This window comes from Pan paniscus, chromosome 19, assembly GCF_029289425.2.
Source record: "Pan paniscus chromosome 19, NHGRI_mPanPan1-v2.0_pri, whole genome shotgun sequence".
NCBI lineage: Eukaryota > Metazoa > Chordata > Mammalia > Primates > Hominidae > Pan > Pan paniscus.
In genome coordinates, this window is record NC_073268.2 from 61,661,717 (window position 1) to 61,683,504 (window position 21,788).

The 21,788-nt window shown below is 37.6% G+C and overlaps 1 protein-coding gene and 1 pseudogene across 3 annotated transcripts in view; one reads left to right on the top strand and one right to left on the bottom strand.

The window, feature by feature from the left end:
• MAP2K4 (mitogen-activated protein kinase kinase 4) overlaps positions 1 to 21,788 on the bottom strand; it is a 125,316-nt gene that overhangs the window by 65,058 nt on the left and 38,470 nt on the right. The window lies entirely within an intron of this gene.
• On the top strand, positions 4,168 to 4,259 carry LOC112437706 (small nucleolar RNA U3; annotated as a pseudogene).

Genomic DNA, 21,788 nt, shown 5'->3' on the forward strand with positions numbered 1-21,788 from the left:
TTTTCCACATTTTAAATAGGTTTTAACTTTTTTCTTTTAGTACTGATTAACGTGTGGGAAAAATGTTTTCTAAATTACTAAAATAGTCTGACCTCCAGGTTTTTGAAGTTTTTCATTTGTGTCATCCTGGTTTTTTACACACTGGATTAAGAATGATCTAGATTTAGGTAGTCAATAGACACAGCTTCAACGGGATTCATAAAAACAAATTGCCAAGAAGATTTTTTAAAATTCCCATTTATTGATTAAACTAATTCTGCAGATCAGTTTTCATTTCTAAATATAAGATCTTATTCAAACTTGGATGATGATTTATCCAAACAGCATTATCAAGTGAGAATCCCAAGAGCTGCAAACCTTATTGCGAAAAAGTTCTTACCCTATCTTACCCAACATTAGTTATTCCAGTGCCTCAATCTTCAGTTAGTACAACTATTCCCAAGGTTTGCTGTACCTTACAATCACCTGGGGGAGATTTTAAAAATCTCAATGCCCAGGTATCATCCCATAGCAATTACATCTGAATTATCCAGGGACAGGAGTCAGAAAACAGTATTTTTAAAGACCCCCAGATGATTCCTGTAATGTTTGGGAACTAGTGCCTTAGTATACTGTCCTGTTGTTGTTAATACCATCCTGAGGTGGGAGAACAGTTAACTGAATAGCTAGCTGGCTCTAAGAGGAAAATTGCCATGTGCTATTCAAAATTGAAATTTTCAGCCCTCGTTCGATAAAGCAATGGGATAAAAAATGAGTGGCTCGTAGACAAAAGAGCTCACTCATTACATATTTCCATTAAATAAAAAATCATCTCCAAAATCTCAACCTGGAGATCAAAGTATTAACAACTTCTAACCATGCTTTGTAAAAAAGTAAATCCAATGAAAAATGTAAAATCAATCTGTTTCTCTCTCTTGCTCTCTCTCACACACACACCAAACCCCAATGTGTAGGAACAAACTATCAACCATACACACAACGAAAGAATTCATTAAATATCAACTACATTTTTCAGTTTCATACTAAATGATCAGGATCTCTTTTAAACTCTGATCCTATGATGCAAACAAGCAAAGTTTATGTGCTTGGTCATTATTTTTCTTCTTCCAAAATTTAGGAACGTTTTCTCCAATTAGTAGAATGGTTTTCTGTAGCAACTTTTAAGGTTCCCAAAAAACTTAGAACTTTAAAATCTACCCCCACTCTGAGAATAATCGTATGTACTAATATTAAGGTTCAAAGTTACACTTCAAAGATTCATACACTTGGTCTAAATAACAATTTACTAAATCAGTGTTCCAAATAACAGACTTTCAAATCATACTAAGTGATAAGCTTTCATTCATACAAGTGCTTTTCAGTTCAAAGTCCTTTCACCCATATTATTTGATACTCTAGCATCCAGAATCACAAGAAGCCCGGAAATCAGTGGCATAAGTGACCATTTAGGTGAAGATGAAGCTGGAACTGATCTTTTAAGATGGAAATCAGGTCTAGGCAAAAACAGGAAACTCTTCTTGGTAATCTTTTTCATGAAGTAGACAGATTAAGCCTGAAAAAAGTTCTAACATGAAGAAGTTCCATGTATAATGATTATTGTTCTATAATCTTTGGCAAGTAAATACTATCTCAATGGCAAAATCACTGGTGAAATACACAGCACCAATCTACCACTGAGGGAAGCTGAAAAAAAGTTAATTAAAATTACTTGTAAATCGGAAGCAAAATTTTTTACAGTGTTCGCTAATTGAAGGGCTGTGGCAGACAGGCTCCAGGAAGTCCTCATGATCCCCACCTTCTTAGTGTTCGTATTTTTGTGTAGGCATATTTCTTTGGGTGTGAGTGGGACCTGTGACTTACCTCTAACCAAGAGAATATGGTAAAGATGATATAATATGACTCTCATGACTACATTGCTATATAATACTTATGCTAGCATTCTTGAGAACTGAAATGAAAGATATTTCATTACTATATAGAAATTACAGAATGAAAACAGTTACAATATTATCTCTTGTTTTAAAGATCAAGTTTTAGTATTATGGAATATCTCTACTAATAGTTTAGCTCACTGTAGTTTCTTTTTAAAACTGAATAAGTTGAAAGCGAAGTGATACAGGGTACCCACTTGGGCTAATATCCAAAAACTGAATAAGGTGTCAGATGCACAATTCTGTAAATATACTAAATATACTAAAAGCAAATGAACTATACACTTTAAATGTGTGAACTGCAGAATATGTGAATTACATCTCAGCAAAGCTGCTAAAAGAGGAGAATGTGATTCCTACCCAGAGTTCCAAGTTTCTCATTTAGAAAGAAAAAGTGCTGTAAAAACCACAGAAAAACATGCCACAGTTATGACATCACCAAGGCATGTTCATACATTCGTCTTTATACTGGGCTAGCGATCTTTCCAGCAAAACTGAGTCCATTTCACAGCAATTGCTTTAACGGTAGGTACAACCACAATGGCTTCCACAGAAGGACTATACACAGATACAGCACTGGACTGACTAGATACAGGAACTGGACCAGAACCTTTCCATTAAACTCTGGAGTCAATCAATTTCTGTCCTAAACTACGTAAGAGGCCTAGGAAAGAAAGAACATAAACAGTAGAAAACACACCCAATGAGAAGATTGGTGAAAAATACAAACCAATAAAGATGTAAAGTTGCCCTTACTTGTTGATAAATATTTGCCTACAATTATACTCTTACAGAAAAAAAAAGTTCCCTGACTTTTCCTTGGGATATCACTTTCTTCAGAATGGGGACTATATTTTATCAAAAATAAGTCCTAGTACAATTGGATTTTTTGTAACACAAAGGAAAAGTGCTTGAGAAGATGGATACCCAATTTCCCACGATGTGATTATTACACATTGCATGCCCATATCAAAACATCTCACATACTCCATAAATATATACACCATGTACCCCCCCCAAAAAAATAATTCCTAAATATCCCTCATCTTTCCCTTCATAATTTTCTGTGCATTATTTTATACAGATCACCCTTACCTGCCTCCAATGAACACTACATAAGGTTCCAACCCCAAGGTTCTCATTACCAATCTGGGAAACTCAGACAACAGCCGCTGTGGCAGTAACTATCAGCTGTCACCCAACATCCATTCTCCTCTTCATCCTCCCTAACAGGATCCTCATTTATGTGGGGCAGCAATGCACCCAGCTAAAAGGCTACATTTCCCAACTACTATGAACTGAACTGTGTTTCCTCTCAAAATCCACATGTTAAGGCCCTAACCCCAAATGTGACTGTACTGAAGACAGGGCCTATAAGAAGATAATGAAGGTTCAATGAAGGTTAATGAAGGGTGGGGCCCTAATCCACTGGGATTAGTGTCCTTACAAGAAGAGAGACCACAGAGTTCACTCTCTTCTCATATGCACAAGAGGTCACTTGAGCTCAGAGTGAGAGGTGGCCACCTATAAACCAAGGGAGGACGCCTCAGGTTAAAACCTACCTTGCCAGCACCTTAATCTTGGACTCTCTAGTCTCTAGAATTGTGAGAAATAAATTATGTTGTTTAAGCCACCTAGTATGTGGTATTTTGCAGGCCGAGCTAAGTCACCAACATTCCTTGCAGTTAGAGGTGGAAAATAGGAACACAGTACTTAAAAGGAGCTAACTCAGTTGGAAAAAAGACTCTTTTTCTTTTCCTCCAACCTCCTTCTTGTTGCCTGGAATGTAGGCAATGACTAGAGCTCCAGCCACACTCAATGCCCTGCAGAACTGAAATAATGTCCTGAGAATGATGGAGCAGAAAACAGCATTGACTCCAATAACCGTGAATCTACTACACCAACCCTAGCCTGCTTATCTCCGGACTTTTCTATGGAAAAGCGAAATAAACTATCTGGTTTAAGCCACTATTTGTTCCTATCCTTGTTGTTGTTTAGATGCAAACAAACTTAATTTTAATTAATACAGCCCCTAGCATTATTTTATTTCCCAGGGATTCTCAAAGGAGGTAGTGCCCGGACACCTCCAGCATCAGCAGCAGTTTGGTCATCCCAATCACTGGGAAGTGCAAGTAGCATTTAGTGGCTGGAGGCCAATGATGCTAACTGTCTCCAAATCCACAGAGCAGTTCCAGCAACAGGCCAAAAGTATTTCCTTGAATAGAATCTTAACTCTAAGACTATACTTTCAGGGGTTATTTCTATAGTTCATTACTAGAGAAGTTTCTCTGAACATGCAGAGCACCTAAGATGTTTCCGTTCTCCTGAACTCATTCCTGATGTTTGATACCCTGGTTAAAAACAATTCAGTAAAGCATCCTGCCTCAGAATGACTTTCCTATCATCCTTCATGTGTCATTCCAAGGTTTCTTCATTAAGTCATTCCAAGTTCTCTAGTCCATACCACAGTACCCTGCAAAAAACACATGAATAAAGCAATACAATTTGATTAAGATACACACACAAAAAATACACACACACACAAAATACAAACACACAAAAAATCCGTAACTCTGGTGTCCCTGATTTCAGTGCCTTACTATTCCACATCTAATAATTCTTGGTTCCCAGAGACTTAACAGTTCCACATTCTAGAGAAAACACATGCACATACACCCAGAAAAACTGCCACAGGTGTTACAGACATTCAAAAGAAGTGAAATATGAATGGTCCTAACTTTTGCGAAACATGCAAGATTATAGATAGAATACTTAATATAGGGCATGAATTCATATAATACAGGCCTTATTAAAAGTACAACTCAATGTACAGAAATTATATTTTGATATCAGAGATTTATCTTGTTAGATTAAAATCTGAAAACTAATTTTTTGAGGCTACATGTTTGCAGTGAAGTCCTTCCCGATTATTAATTTATCTTCTGGATAGAAATGACAAATATATCTGTTAACTTAAATTTAATACTGAATTAACACTACTGTATTTTAGTTGTTGTCCCTTCATTGACCCAGACTAATCTACTAGTCTGAAATTTCTGAAATCCTACAGACTAAACACACACACAAACACACACACACACACACACACACACAGAACTGTGACATAATGTCCCAGAACATTAATCAGACTGGACACTGAGAAAAGCTGTATTTCTATACAATGTCTAATAAAGCTGCCTGGAACTTCATATATAGGCAGGTGGCCTTCTTTTGTAAAGAAACACAGTGGCCAGTCAAGTAGGGTTATTAGGACAGCTCTAGCCACATCCTCCACCTTCACTCCCACCCTCTATAAGATGCAGTGTGTTTGCTGTGCAAATTCAGCAGCAGTACCAGTACTTGAACCTCTTTTTCCAACCAGACACCGAATCTAAAATCCCTCCTAAAGCTACAAAGGTAGAAGATAAAAAGGAAAATGGAAAAATCAATCATAATCCAGAAAAAAACCACTATTAACAATTTAGTACATATTATTTTGTATCTTTCTATACTATGGGAATAGGTTGCAAAAACAGCATATTATAACTACTGCTTATAGATTTCACTTAATATATTTTAACACAGTCATTAAATAATTGGTTATCACTACTGGAATGGCTGTGTACCAAGTCTGCACTGATTTAGGAGTACCATCAGCCAAAAGGTGCCCACTGTACCTAGTCAACAGCACCTTTTTCCTCATGCCAATTTGAAAGGTGTTAGGGTTAGATCATTCTTTTCAACTGCTAGAGTTGAACATTCTTAAGCTATCTGGTGAACAAATATGTCTTTTTTGTATTATTATTAACTGCCTGAGATAGCGCCCCTGAGCCTTCCTGGTCCAGGTGTTTGTTCTGTTATCGCTGCTTCTACTAACAAGTTCCTTACCTATTAACACCATCAACCCTTGTCCTGCATTGCAAATATTTTCCCAGTTTGTTGTTTACCTTCCCTTGTGTTTATGAATTTACATTTTTAAAAAATTCAGTAATTTGTATGCTTTCAAATCAATGACTGCCCTCAAATTCTTTTCTTTTGCTGTCATGCAGTATCATTTATATTCACAATTGCATCAAAAGGGATTTCACTCTACCACTGCTTTTCAGGTCCCTAGTTATGTCTTTTCCTCATCTGCCCCTTTTCTATAATCTTGTTGCGTATCCATCCAGTCTGTTCTCTCCTCGAGATTTTTCCAATCCATTTTTATAAACGCCATGACTTCTTTCACTGTATTAACAATGTCAGTCACTATTGTAAGAAACTATTTTGAATCCTGCAAGATATCTTGTTTGGAGATGCTCTTTCTCAAAGTCTTCAAGATATTATTCCCTAGTTCCACAATTCCTGTTTCCATCTCACAGTGAGTGTCAATGTGGCACCTCCACTTGTCCTACTATGAAGTATCAGGAGACAGACTTACCCTCATACCTAAAACAACTGAAAAAAACAGATAGAATATATAGGCAATCTGGAAGACACTGGAAATCATCAGGAAACAAAGGGCAGCAGACACTGAAAGACCGGAAATATGTAAGGTGAGCCCTACAACTGTCCCCAGCTTACTGCTGAAGAGTTCACCAACTGTGATACAGGGAGGGGGGATCCAGGAAGATCCTGGCAGTACCCTTGAGTTGAGGACAAGGATCTGGGAATCTAGGGAGACCAAGGTAGCCAGAGTTCACATGGCAGAGTACAGGATAAGAGACAACTACACAGAAAGAGAATCCCACCGATATGCAGAGGGCCCTCCTTGATCAGTGGATGATTGTGAGGAACCTATACAAGCCTGAAGAATAAGCCACCTAAAAGGATTAAGAAGGAATGATACCCAGGCTCATACAAGGCAGCTCCTATTCTTAGCCACTGGAGTGGAAAACTTCCTGATTGGAAACCAATAAAGTACTTAGAAGGATTTTACCTTACTAGTAAGGCAAAATTAGCTCTAGAGTAGTCTCATCTGCGAAAGCTAAAAAGCAAGACCTGAAAGGATCAAACTATCTCCAAGTAACTTAACCAAAGAACAAAACTCAAAAACATTCATGAAAATACAAAAACAGCCATCACACAATAATCTCTGGGATGCAATCTAAAATTACCACAGTATACAAAAAAGCAGAAAAACATGACCCATAGTGCAGAGAAAAACATCAATCAATTGCAACTGACCAGAAATGACAAAAATACTAGAATAAAGACAATGAAACATTTACCACGTTCCATATATTAAAAAAACGAAAGGATGGATAGAGTATGTTAAATATAGACGTGGAAGACAGAAAAAATAACCAAATCAAATGTCTAAACACAAAAACTACAACGAGAGGCCAGGCACAGTGGCTCACACCTGTAGTCCCCGCACTTTGGGAGGCCAAGGTGGGCGAATCACGAGGTCGGGAGTTTGAGCTCAGCTTGGCCAACATGGTGAACCCCCGTCTCTACTAAAAATACAAAAATTAGCTGGGCGTGGTGGTGGGCACCTGTAATCCCAGCTACTTGGGAGGCTGAGGCAGTAGAATCTCTTCAACCCGGGAGGCAGAGGTTCCCAGTGAGCCGAGATCACGCCACTGCACTCCAGCCCAGGCAACAGTACGAGACTCCGTCTCAGGAAAAAAAAAAAAAAAAAAAAAATCTACAACAAGAAGGAAGAAATTCTGGGAATGATGGATATGTTAACTTGACTATGGTGATGGCATCACAGATGTACACATATGTCAAAACCTAGCAAATTATATGCTTTAAATATGTACAGTTTATTCTATGCCAATTATACCTCAATAAAACTGCTGAGAGAAGGAGAGAAAGAAAAAGAAGATTATCCTTGGGCTGCACTCTACTTATCTGATACGGATTTGCCCATTACAAGCCTATGGTTCAAAGGCAGATTTGAGATATCTAAGGCTTAGTATATTACGAATCAGAGCACTCACTGCTCCCATGGTAAATTCTCCTCTCTCCAATTTTCTTGGTCTCTAATACTGTATTCTGGACTGATAACAGCAATATAAAAATACAATCCTAAGTCTATACTGGGCAGCACTATACTGTTACTACAATCCTTCTCTACTTCCACCTAGTACACTTCACTCATAACGACACTTCCCAGATAAAATTCATCAGCATCCTCCCTCTTCCCATCTCTCCCCAGTTTTTTTCTGGTAGTTACCAGTGTGGGCAGGAGAAGAAATGAACATGAAAAGGGATGAAGTCTCTGCTATAAAAGAATCCCTGGGTAAAAATTTTCCTTATTCTGGCTGTGTTGCTATTAGTATCCATTATCAGATCCTACAGGGAGTTAAGTCATCTTAATTTTCAGTGTTTCATATTTTCATCTTTGTTTCTTAATAAATATTTTAGCAGGACACTGCTACTCATATATCATTTTGTACTACAAACCTCAGATTGCTTTTACAAAGTCAGAAATTTAGTTCTTAAAGCAAATTAAAAACCAAGAGTCTCAACTACTTTTCATTTGTGATCTGTTAGCTAATTCTTAATACTATGTGAGTTGTGTTTTGAACACCTACTTATTAAACACCCTCAAGCTTACTTTTATTATTTTTGAGACACTTATTTAAACATGTCGATGAGAAAAGGAAAACAATTTTATAGAAATAAATTTTATGTATAGACACATTTAGGAACACGTGTATTTTACATAACACAAAGACCTGAAATCTAGGGTATTCATGAGTACCTCACACTGCTTAAATTTTAGCTTGTACATGTGAACTATGATCAACCAGCTCAATTTAATCCCAATCTATGCTTTATACCTGATTTTATTCTAGTTCCTTATGATATTCTTATCATATACTCATGACACTAACAGAAAAATTAAAAGTTAAAAGTCTAATTGTAGTTGGATTCAAGGGAATTTGTATCTTTCTATGAAGGTATTTAGGCATACAATTCAAATGTTTTGTTAAAGGAAGAAAATAAGAAAACTTTCATTCCCATGGCTTCCTATTTGATATTCAGAATATACATGGTCACAGACTAACAGAATTTGATTAGAAAGAAAACGCAGACTTCACTCTTGTCCTTCTAAGAAACTTCCTGAAAATACTGTATTGGGCTTCATGTTCCTCCTCTGTGCCCATAAATGTTGAAATCAAGATACACCTAGTCTGTTCCAAACTCCTGATCTACAGTCCTAGTAACACTTTCAAAAAAGTATATTAGGCTAGTTTAGAACTGCTTACTTACTCTTAGTGAACCCTAATTTGGATTAACCATTTCTATTTAATTCTTCTATGATCATCTCCATGAAGTCTGTATCAGAAGCTTCATTTCAAAGTGCGCAGGTGAGAATATAGGCAATATAAGGTGGCTTTTCTCTGCAGCTCCAGCGTCTACACTGGAATCCCTTGCCTACTATTTGATTCTTCACCATGTGAATTCATCACTTTTTAAACATTTCAGAATATACCCAAATACGGTAAATGAGACTTCCAGGGAATGCAAATAGATACCTACCACTGTTATTATGGTTTACAAATATGCCCATATGAGAAGAGGAAAATGTCACAGACCTTCTCTCCTGCCTAGGCCAATAGTTTGTATACTCCCACAATGACAAAAAGGCTCTCAACAAAAGCCAAATCTCAGGTTCACTGGTCTATACATTGGTGTGTACCTTCTACACTGCCACTCCTCTACTTGCTTATTAAGTCTACTTCTTTTGAATCATATATATATATTTCCCAGTGCCGTAATTTAGCCATGAGCCATCCCTCAAAACTGTGATTTTTGTTTTTGTGCCAACTATTTTTCATTAAAATTTCAAATTCATTGTGTTGTTTTTTTGGAGGTGGGAGTTAGGGTGAGAAAAATATGAAGAGACAAGAAGAGAACGATATGAAGCATCAGGCACTGGTCTTCATCCGTCTCCAGTGAATATTTTAGTACTCTTTCTCCTATGAATTTTCTAGTACTCCCTTTACTCTACTGCTTATGTTTGTGTCACAAAGGCTATCTTCTATGATTCAACTATGCCTCTATCACCTTGCCTTTGAAATGTGAGTTTAATATCTTCTCCAGCAGGTCAAAGGAAACACTAAGAACTGGCTATCCTTAATATACAATGTGATTTAAGAAGCCAAAACCCAGTTCTTCAATACCATCTGTAGTAGGGTGAACTATACACCACCCACCACACAAAATAAAGATAGGTCCATCCAAAATCTCAGAAAGTAACCTATCTTTACGGATGAAATTAAAGATCTCAAAAAAGAGATTCTGGATTAGGTGGGCACTAAATAAAGTAACTATCCTTATAAGAGACCAAACAAAGAAAAGGAGAAGATAGAGATGCACAAGACAGACACAGGGAAGAAGGCGATAGAGATTACGGTTATGCTGCCACAAGCCAAGGAAGAGCAGCAGTGCCAGAAGCTGAAAGAAAGGAAGGATCCTCCCCCAGAACCTTAGGGAGAAGCATGGCCCTGCCAACACCTTCAGATTTCTGGCCTCTAGAACTGTGAGAGAATAAATTTCTGTTGTTTTAAGCCACCAAGTTTGTGGTAATCTCACAGAAGCCTTGAAAAATCCAGTACACCATCTAAATCACGAGTCACAACCTTTTTCTGTAAAGAACCAGATAGCAAATATTTTAGGCTTTGCAAGCCACTAGTCTCCTGCAACTATGCAGCCAGATGGGTGTGGCTATGTTCCAATAAAACTTTACTTACAAAAACAAGCAAACAGGATGGATTCGGCTCATGAGCTGTAGTTTGCTGACTACATGATATAAATGATACCAAATGGTATCTAGCAACCTAAATTGCATCTATCATGCAAATAATCTAAATCATATTTTCTATATCCTTTTTCTCTTTTATATTTATAATTATGCTCTATATGATAAGCACCTTCAATTATCTGCCCAAATCCTATAGTTCTGTTTCCAGAATTTAATCTCAAGATACATTTCAGAATTTTTCTTGAAAATGGCCCACCAATCAACAGAGAGTGGAATTAGGGGCAGAAACCCTTCTAGGATTCTCTCATCACTTAGGTAAGTACGCTAAGATGGCAGCAAACCTCCTTGTTTAATATCCTGGACATCTCTCATATCTACCTATCTTTCAGCAAGTAATAGCTAATTATCTTAACAGATTTCTTTTTCCTGCACATGAGAACTTGATTTCTCAAACTTGACAATGTCTACTATTTTCCTTCAATAAATAAATAAATATCTTCTTGTGCCTAGAACCACTATCCGTAAGAACCTTTTATTATTTAATTAGTTTGAAGTATGTTTTCTCCTCTTATTTCACTATCACATTCTTCTACCTCGATCATCTGATCTTGATTTCTTCCCAATGCTATCAAATATACCTTCTTTCCCAAATCATTTCTTCCTTCTTTTTCCTAAGCAACTTTGACTGTATCAAGCCAGCATATACTAAAATGCCCCAAGCTGTTTTACTGTCTCCTCAGCATGTGTATGTATGTATGTATATATATATATATATATATATATATACACATGACTAATCTTCCTTAGACAGGAAAATAAAGGTAAGACATACCCTGCACATCACTGCAACTGTTCTTCTGTGTCCGTACTGTTACGATCTCTAGATGAATACTGCTTTATGCATCCTTCTGCAATGCAGCTCTGTTAATTCCGGAAATTTCCACAGTAAACTCGGTCTGTCAGTTACCATGGAAACTGCCTGCTTCCTGGCACTACTAACAAATGAGTATCTTTGCTGTGATCTAAGATGAGGCAAAAGGAAAAACTGAAAAACGAAATGTCCAGAAGAATGGCTCAAACATTCTAAATAGAAAATTTCAAATTCTGATACTCATATTTAGTGAACAGAATGTATTAGACAAATTAGATAAGTCTGCAGTATTCTGAAGTAGTACTCATTTGTGAAACACAAAGAAATGTTTTATCACCACAGAAAAGAGTAACATTAAAGAGGACAAGACAAACATTCATGTTTGCATCATGTTGCTATTGACTGTTTCCTAAGAGCTGATCCTGTGTCAGTTGTACTCTAAGTTTACCCTTAGAACAGTTTTTCTGGGCTATGCTTCTTCAAGAAAAGGAAAGGAAAACTGCCCTAAATCTATAGGTTACATGTTTTCATGAGATCCTTTCCCTGTTTAGGCCCCAATTTCCAGTGGCAGCTAAAACCTCTTCCCAAGTAAGTAAGAAATTAAGAGTAGTTTAAAGTGTATCTCAGGAGTTTTTGCCAACAAGGTAGCTTTACTAGCATTCTCAGAACATTAGACATAGCCAACCACAATTCCTTCCCAACTGCACTTTGAAACAACGCTAGATTTCTACAACATCACGCACTACCAGTTTGCTTCCTAATTATCAAGCATCTTTTAATTTTTGCCTGTCCCTCCTCTTCTATCCAACCTCTAAATGTTAGATTTTCTTGGGGCTCAGCCCTGGACACAATTTTCCCATCAAAATACATTCTCACTCTCTTCCTAGGCAACCCTTTCATCTATATGGCAGCAATTTTCAACTTTTTATCTCCAATCTACAACTTCACCTCTGGCACCAGACTCATATTTTCAACACCAGAGTATGTGATATATGCACATAAGCACAGAAACACATGTATACATATACATACATACACACACACGCTATATATATATATATAATATATATATGTATGTTTTGATATCCCTAATAAAATGTCACAGGTCCCTCAAACTTAATATATCTAAAACTCGATCTTGCCCTATGACCCCCATTTACAGATGCTCCATACCCAGTAGTCTCCATCACAGTAATCGCAACTAAACCCATTAATTCAAGCCAGAATTCTACAAGTCACTATGAACACCTTCCTCCTTGTCATCATCTACATTCAAATTATCACCAATATTAATTACTTCCAAAATTTCTTTACAGTCTCTCTACATTTACTGTCATCAATTTAATATTATTAAAGTCATAATAGGTGACTATTATGCTTTACCTATATTACCATAGTTTTATCAGGTCTCCCTAACTATATTCTTACCTCCTTTCAATACATAGTCCACACGGCAGCCAGAATAATTACTTTAGACTGTAAATAATCAGTTTAAATTGTAAATCACTCACCTACTTATAACTTTTCCATAACTCCCCACTGCACTTTGGATGTCATCCAGCTCTTTATCTACAAGGCCCTACATTATGTGGCCCATCTCTCCATACCTAACTGTCTCTACACCCTTAATCTAAATTTGTTTTTCCTTTCTCATTCAGTCACCCTCCATGTGAACTGCCATTCCTTCCATTCCATGACAAGTTGAATATTTCCCACCTTGATAATTTCAAATACATGCGATTCCTTCCACTTGGAACACTCATCAATCCCTCCCCCAAATCTAGTAAAACTCACTCAAGTTTAGAAGCCTTCATTGACTACATTTTCACCACCCTCCTTCTAAATTAGGCCCATATTTCATTTTCTCATAGCACCTGGTTCTCTTCCTTTAATAGCAAGTAGGTGATTATAATTTTATACACACACACGTCTGTGTCTGCCTCTAAATCTCAAGCTTCATGAAGTAACAATCACATCTCTTTTTTCAACATGAAATACCTATGCCCACACCATAGTAACTAGCAGATGGCAGACATTCAACAAACATTTGCTAAATGTATGAAAGAACACGTACTGGATTGCTTTGGTTTCTGGCAACCATGACTTGCTCCCAAAGCTCTGATGTTCTCCCTGGACTCTATGAGATATCCCTATAGCCATGCCCCAAATTCCCCTTTTCTGGCATCCATTCAAACCCCAAGGAATACACCTCTTATATCTGACTTCTGCAGCTCCTCAGTCAGGAAAAAGGTTCATCTGTGTAAACCTGCAGTGCCCGCTATACCAGTGGTCCTAAGAAGAAGCAAATTTGCACTCCAAGGTTCATTTGGTAATGTCTGGAGACATTTTGGCTGTCACAGCTAGTAGGGGGGCAGGTGTTACTGACATCTAGTGGGATGCCACTAAACATTCTACCATGCACAGGACGACGGCCTCCCACAACAAAGAATTTTCCAATCTAGTATCTCAACAGTAACAAGGTTGAGAAGACACAGCTACTTCCAGTCTCTCCTATGACAAGAAAAGGGCTGAAAATTACCAATCTATGAAGAATTAAACATTGGTTAATTTTTAAAAGTACATTTCACCAGCACAAAGTTGTTCTCTAAAACATTGTTTTTAATTCAACAATGAAAATAATCTAAATAGCTATCAATAAGGAACTAGTTAAATATATAATACACCTATACAATGTAATGAATACTATATAACTAAGAATAGGTATGTGGGTGGGGCACAGTGGCTCACCCCTGTAATCCCAGCACTTTGGGAGGCCGAGGTGGGTGGATCACTTGAGGCAAGGAGTTCAAGACCAGCCTGGCCAACATGGTGAAACCCCATCTCTACCCAAAAATACAAAAATTAGCCATGTGTGGTAGTGCATGCCTAAAACCCAGCTTCTTGGGAGGCTGAGGCACAAGAATCACTTGAACCTGGGAGGTGGAGGTTGCGGTGAGCTGAGATTGCACTACAGCACTCCAGCCTGGGCAAGAGTGAGAAAATCTCAAAAAACAAAGAAGAAGAAGAAGAGGAGGAGGAGGAAAAGGGTATGTGTTAATTCAGAAACATTTTCAAGATGTACTAAGTTACTAAGTGAATAAAAAATCAAGCTACAAAAAAGTGCAGAAAAAAACTGCTATTGTGTGTAAATATTCTTTAAGGATCTATATAAATTATGTATTCTGACATATAATAAGCTTTTCTGCAAGGCATTTTACATTTAACAGGGTTATCTTTGGAGATAAATATTAAGGGCATGAAGCTGATTTTTTGTTTTATAACTTTCTGCACCAACTGAATTCTCTTACCAGAAGCAGGTACTACTGATTTTTTAAAGGGTAACATGAACTACCTGGATGATAAGATAATGGGCCATTTTGGCTTTCTTCTTTATACTTTCTCTGTATTAAAAAAAAAAAAAAGAAAGAAAGAAACAATAGTAAATGTTATTTTTAAAGCACACTAAAAACACATCCCCTCAACTTTTTAGGGGACTCTAGCTACTTAGGGGTACACTATACCTGATGTGGTGCAACAGATACTCTAGAATAATCCTCAAAAGAAACTTGATAACCTTCTTAAAAATTTCACTCTAGGGTTCTTTCAGACATCATGAAAGGGGAAACCACATGGGCAGAAATAAAATTTATCACAGTATTGTTCCACAGGCATAAAAGCTGAATTCAATAAAAGCACAGTGTTCATATATTCATCAAGTCATCTAAATTGTCGAAATACATAGGTGCTTTGAGAACAAGGACAGAAAACCACAAATACTGCTCAGTGAGAGTAAAAAAATCTATCACTATAATTTTTATTGTTACTGGCCAGGTACGGCGGCTCAAGCCTGTAATCCCAGACTGTGGGAGGCGAGTCAGACAGATCACCTGAGGTCAAGAGTTCGAGACAAGCCTGGCCAACATGGCGAACCCCATCTCTACTAAAAATACAAAAATTAGGCCAGGCGCAGTGGCTCATGCCTGCAATCCCAGCACTGTGGGAGGCTGAGGCGGGCAGATCACCTGAGGTCAAGAGTTCAAGACTAGCCTGGCCAACATGGTGAAACCTTGTCTCTACTAAAAATACAAAAAACTAGCCAGGCATGGTGGTGTAGGCCTGTAATCCCAGCCACTTGGGAGGCTGAGGCAGGAGAATCACTTCAACCCAGTAGGCGGAGGTTGCAGTGAGCCGAGATCACACCATTGCACTCCAGCCTGGATGACAGAGCAAGACTCTGTCTCAAAAAAAAAAAAAAACAAACACCAATAATAATAATAATAATAATATATGTATATATATAATTGTTATTGTTCTGGATTGCTTTTAAAATTGAGGCACCATTTACATATAGTGAGATGCACAAATCATAAGCATATGTGGCTCAATGAGTTTTGACAAATGCAGACACCTTTCTATTTCACAAAATACAGCAAGATATAGAGCATTCCATCACCTCAGGAAATTCCCTGGTTCCCTGGTGCCATTCTCGTCAATCTCCTCCAGAGGCAAGCACTGATCTGATTTCAATCACCACAGATCTGTTCTGCCTACTCTAGATTTCATAGAGATAGAATCAGTATGTTCTCTTTTGTGTCTCGCTTCTTCTGCTCAGCATTTTCAGAGATCCATCAATATGATTGCAGGTATCAGTATTTTCTCCACTTTATTGAGGAAGAGTATTTTGTTAAATAATATACCATAATTTGTTTCTTCATTCTTCCATTATTGAACACTCTGGGTTCTTTCTAATTTGGCGGCTATTCTGAATAAACTTCCTATAAACATTCACTTACAAATCTTTCTGAGAGTATTTTCATCTTAGGCAAATAACAAAAGGTAGGACTGCTGGGTCAGGGGCAGGTGCTTGTTTCATTTTATTAAAAACCTAGCAGAGTTTTCTAACGTGGTTGTACCATTTTCTGCTTCCTCAACAATACAGGAGAATTCTGCTTACACCACATATTTGCCAAGATATTGCCTGGTCTTTTAAATTCTAGCCCTTCGGGTGGAAGTGTAGTGGTATCACCTTTTTGTTTTAGTCTGCATTTCTCTTATTACTAATGTTCTTATGGCTGTTTCTCATATACTTATCATCCATTCCAATGCCTTCTTTGTGAAGTGTCTATCAGAGTCTTTAAACCATTTTTCAAATTGGGTTCTTTGGGCTAGCCCAGCGGCTCAATGCCTGTAATACTAGCACTCTGGGAGGCCGAGGCAGGGGGATCACTTAAGGAGAGTTCAAAACCAGCCTGTGCAACATAGCAAGATCCCACCTCTACAAAAAATTTTTTTTAAATGAGTCAGGTGTGATGTAATGTGCCTGTAGTCCCAGGTACTCTGGAGGCTAAGCTATGATGCACTCCAGCTTTGGTGACAGAGTGAGATTTTGTCTCAAAAACAAAAAAGTAAACTGGGTTGTTTTGAGTTTTAGTTTATTATATATACAAAAGTCCTTTGTCAGATATATATATACATTGTGAATGTTTTCTTCTAGTCTCTCTCTCTCTCTCCCCCCACCCTTCCCCTCTCCTCCTCCCTGCTTTCCTCCCCGCCCCCCACCCCCTGACAGAATTTTGCTCTTGTCACCCAAGCTAGAGTGCAGTGTTATGATCTCTACTTACGGCAACCTCTGCCTTCCAGATTCAAGCAATTCTCTCGCCTCAGCCTCCCAAGTAGCTGGGGTTACAGCCATGCGACACCACGTCCAGCTAATTTTGTATTTTTAGTAGAGATGGAGTTTTACCATTTTGGTCAGGCTGGTCTTGAACTCCTGACCTCAAGTGACCCGCCTGCCTCGGCCTCCCAAAGTGCTAGGATTACAGGCATGAGCCACTGCGCCTGGCCTTGCCTGTTTATTTTCTTAAAAAACTTCTGATGAGCAGAAATTTTTAATTTTGATAAAATCCAATTTATTATTTTTTAGTGGTTTCTTTGTCCTATCAAAGAAATTTTTGCCTATGCCAGATAACAAATATATTTTGGATGTTTTCTTTTAGAAGCTTTATAGAGTTTTTGCTTTTACTTTTAGGTCAATGATCCATCTTGAGGTAATTTTTGCATATGGTATGAAGTAGAAATTAAAATTTATCCTTTCAAACCTTTTTCCAGTTTGTTACATCACTATGAAAAGCCTATTTTTTTCCCACTGAATATTATAAGCACCATAGTCAAAAATAAATTGACTATACATGTGTGTTTGTCTACTGGACTTTCTATTATATTCCATTGATCTATTTGTTTATCCTTAATATCCTTCCACCAAGCCTTAATTACTGTAGCTTGCAGGTTGTACTTGTAGGCTGACCGTGTTACAGATAACCTTGAAAATCAGGTCGTTTTAAGTCCCCCAACTTACTGTTTTACAAATTGTTTTTAGCTAGGTCCTTTGCATTTTCATACATATTTTAGAATCAAAATGTCACATTACACATATTTTAAAAGTCTGATGGGATTTCACTGAATCAATATACCAATGTCAGAAGAACACACATCCCAGATGAATAAAATAATAATAAATTGTCTTTCCTAGAATGAAAGAGTGGTTTCTAGATTGAAAGAGTCCACTGAGAGCAAACTACAAGGAAAAAGAAAGGTAAGGGGAGGAGGGAAAGGAGGGAGAAGACTGGGAAAAGGGAAGAGGGGAGGTGGGGGGGAAGAATGCAAACACAGCAAGATTTCAGAACCTGGGGAAAAAGAAAAATCCCCACAATAAATCACAAAAAAAAAAAAAAGAGATCACATACAAAGGTTCAGGAATCAAAGTCACATCTAACCTTTTAAAGTAACCATGGAAAATAGAAAACATTGTCGAAATACAAACACAATTCTGGAGAAAAATTTCTACCCCAGAATTCTATACCCAATAAAATTGCTAATCTATTATGAGGGTAATTTATTTAAAGACATTTTCAAGGCCAGGCAGTGGTTCATGCCTGTAATTCCAGCACTCTGGGAGGCCGAGGCAGGAAGATAGCTTGAGTTCGAGACCATCCTGGGCAACATAGCAAGACCCTGTCCTCTACAAAATAATTTAAAAATGAGCCAGGCATGGTGGCACATGCCTATAGTGCCAGCTACTCAGAAGGCTAAGGTAGGAGAATCACTTGAGTCCAGTTGTTCAAGACTGCAGCGAGCTATGATAGCACCATTTACTCCAGCCAGGGCAACAGAGCAAGATCCTGTCTGAAAAAAGACAAAGGCATATTCAGGCATACAAACACCCAAAAAGCTTGAGAAGTAATTAAAAACTACTAAGAAAGAATTCTTATCTCAGGAAGACTTAGAATATATACTCTACCAAAATGAGAGTGGGAAAGCGAAAAATAAAAAAAGATGAAATCCCGGAAAAGATAATCAGAATCAGGCATTCACAAAACAATGGCAACAGCCCTGTGAAGCAGACCTCAAGTGCAACCACTCCAGATTAAAGCAAGAGTATGGATGGATAGCTAACTCAAAAAAAGAAAAAAAGGGGGGGGGAGAGGGGGAGAACTGAGTGACCAACTGATGTATTTAACTATGTTGAGAGAAGATTCACAGTGAACCATATATGAGGCAGTTATTAACTCTGGGGAAAACAAATTTGCTCAAGAACAATAATATAATCATACTGTTACTCAGTTGTAGATAATTTAAAAAAAAACACACTGAAAAAAGTTACCTTCATATAGCAAATTTCCTTAATAATAGATAAAAGTTTCCAGAAACATACATACTACAAAGATAAAAGGCCTTACAATATTCTGATTGAAATCAGAACTCAAAAACATAACTGCCTGATTAGAAATGGTTGGAAAACTCATCAATAGCTAAGAAGTCAGATGTATCTTCAAGGAGCAGCACTTAGAAGTACTGTGAGTTAAAAAACCAGGGCTATCTTCTAATGTCGGCCTCGGTCTCTGATTCAAGAACAAAGATGATTTATAACACCAAAAGCACACAACTCAACAGCATGTATCATTAATCTATGCAAATACATATTCCAGCATTAGCATCCACCACCTCAGCTATAAACATCCAGCTTGAAGGGAATGTGAATCTCAAGGGGGTAGGGGCCCACAAAGAGAATCAGTTCTACCACTCCTATTACCACTGCCACCTCTGTCGAGAATCACTTCTCCAGTGAATTGCTGACTTATGGAAGTGTACCACAGCCTCAGGTACACTGAGGTGGAATGTGGGACTAAAGATAAGACTGAATATCCCTAAACTGTAACATTAAGAAGTACAATGATCTAAGCTTTAAAGATTATCCCAAACACAGCATCATTATTTACTAGAGCCAAAAGGTAGAAACAACCCAAATGTCCAACAACAGATGAATGGCTAAACAAAATGCTGCATACACATAACAATAAAATAATATTTATTCACCCTTAAAAAGAAGGGTGGAGAAAGATACATTCTACAACATGAATGAACCTGGAAGACATTATTTTGAATGAGATAAGCTAGACACAAAATAAATGTTGTTATGATTCCACTTATGAGAGGTACCTAAAAAATAGTTAGATTCATAGAGACAGAAAGTAGAATGGTGGGCACCAGGGCTAGAAGGAAGGGAGAATAAGGACTTATTGCTTAATAGGTACAGAAGTTCGATCTGAGAAGATGAAAAAGTTCTAGAGATGGATGATGGTGACAAATGTACAACAATGTGAACATAATTAATCCCAATGAACTGTATACTTAAAATGGTTAAGATAAAAATTTTTACGTTATGTATATTTACTACAGTAAGAAAAAAGATTCGCAGCAGTAGCACCAAACCAGCCACACACACACACGCACACACGCACACACACACCCCATAGTATTTAACACATTTGAGATTAAACATCATCTATTAATACATACCCATAAATACTTCTACCATTACCGCTATTTTGTAAAAGTGGTCCACCACAGAAATGCAGAGATTTCACAGTATCATGATTGCTTCAAAAAATTTCAGAGACAGAAAAAAACTTCCAAATTCATGTAGATTAGAGGTATTCACACTTAGAAATTCACCAGAGATGTCCTGGGACTATTCTGGGGAATGAAGGCAGACAACGCTACAAAGCTCTCTCCCACCTCACAAACACTTCAGTCAGCACAGTTCCTCCTTTATCTTTTTAGCCTATCAGTTTTGTACATGAGACTTTATTTAAAGAAGGCAGTGCAAAGCTGGCTTAATTCTCTCCCCTCCCTATTCATTATATAAAATAGTGTATGTCGCTATTCTAATTCAATGCCTAAATTGAGAGCAGAATTAAGTGATAAAGTCAAGGTCACAGAGATAACGACAATGCCAGGATAGAAATCCAGACTCCTAAATTTCTACCCATTGTTATTTCTTTTTAAAAACAAATTTTTTTTTTTTTTAATAGAGACAGAGTCTCAATTCTTACACAGGCTGGAGTGCAGTGGTACACTGTAGCCTCAACCTCCAGGGCTCAACTGACCCTTCTACCTCAGCCTCCCAAGTAGCTGGGACCACAGGCGCACGCCATCACACGTGGCTAATTTTTTCTATTTTTGTAGAAATGGGGTTTTGCCATGTTGCCCAGCCTGGTCTCGAACTTCTTGGCTCAAGCAATCCTCCTGCCTCGGCCTCCCAAAGTGCTGGGATTGCAGGCGTGAGCAACTGTGCCCGGCCTCGTCATTAATTCTAAGACAGCAACGTTTATAAGACATAGTTCTCACAATTTAACCAAGAGAAGAAGAAATTCTAAGTTTTAAGATAAAGTTCTACTGAGAAGGCTCATCAAGAAATACGAGGAATATTAGTTATTAACTAGGGACTTTGAAACCTCTTTAAACTACTCCTAGATGTTCTATAGCACAACTGAGTCTCTGTCTGTTCCAATGTAATAAACAAAGATAAGGGAAATCCTAGAGATCCTCTGGTCTAAAGAGAGCACTTTAAACTTAAAACGTGTGGTTCCAAAACTCTTAAGCCCCAAAATGTTATCTGCATCCACCACTATTTATTTCCAGTGTTAACTTTTAAGCTAGTGTTTCTTCTTGACAATTGTGATGTTATGAAGATAAAAGGGCTGTTCTTTCAGAATAACAATTGTACTGAATATATTCTAAACGACTCAGTACACTGAGAGCACTCAACCATAACTCACCATCATGAAAACACAGAATGTTTAACAGAATATCTACTTCTGTTTGTCAAATTCATATACACAACATGATTTTAACACAAGCTGGCCACATTTATAAGAATATCCCTAGAGTATCAAAAAGATTTATAGTGTTTAGTAGAATCCAAACCTGATGAAAATTTAAAAGG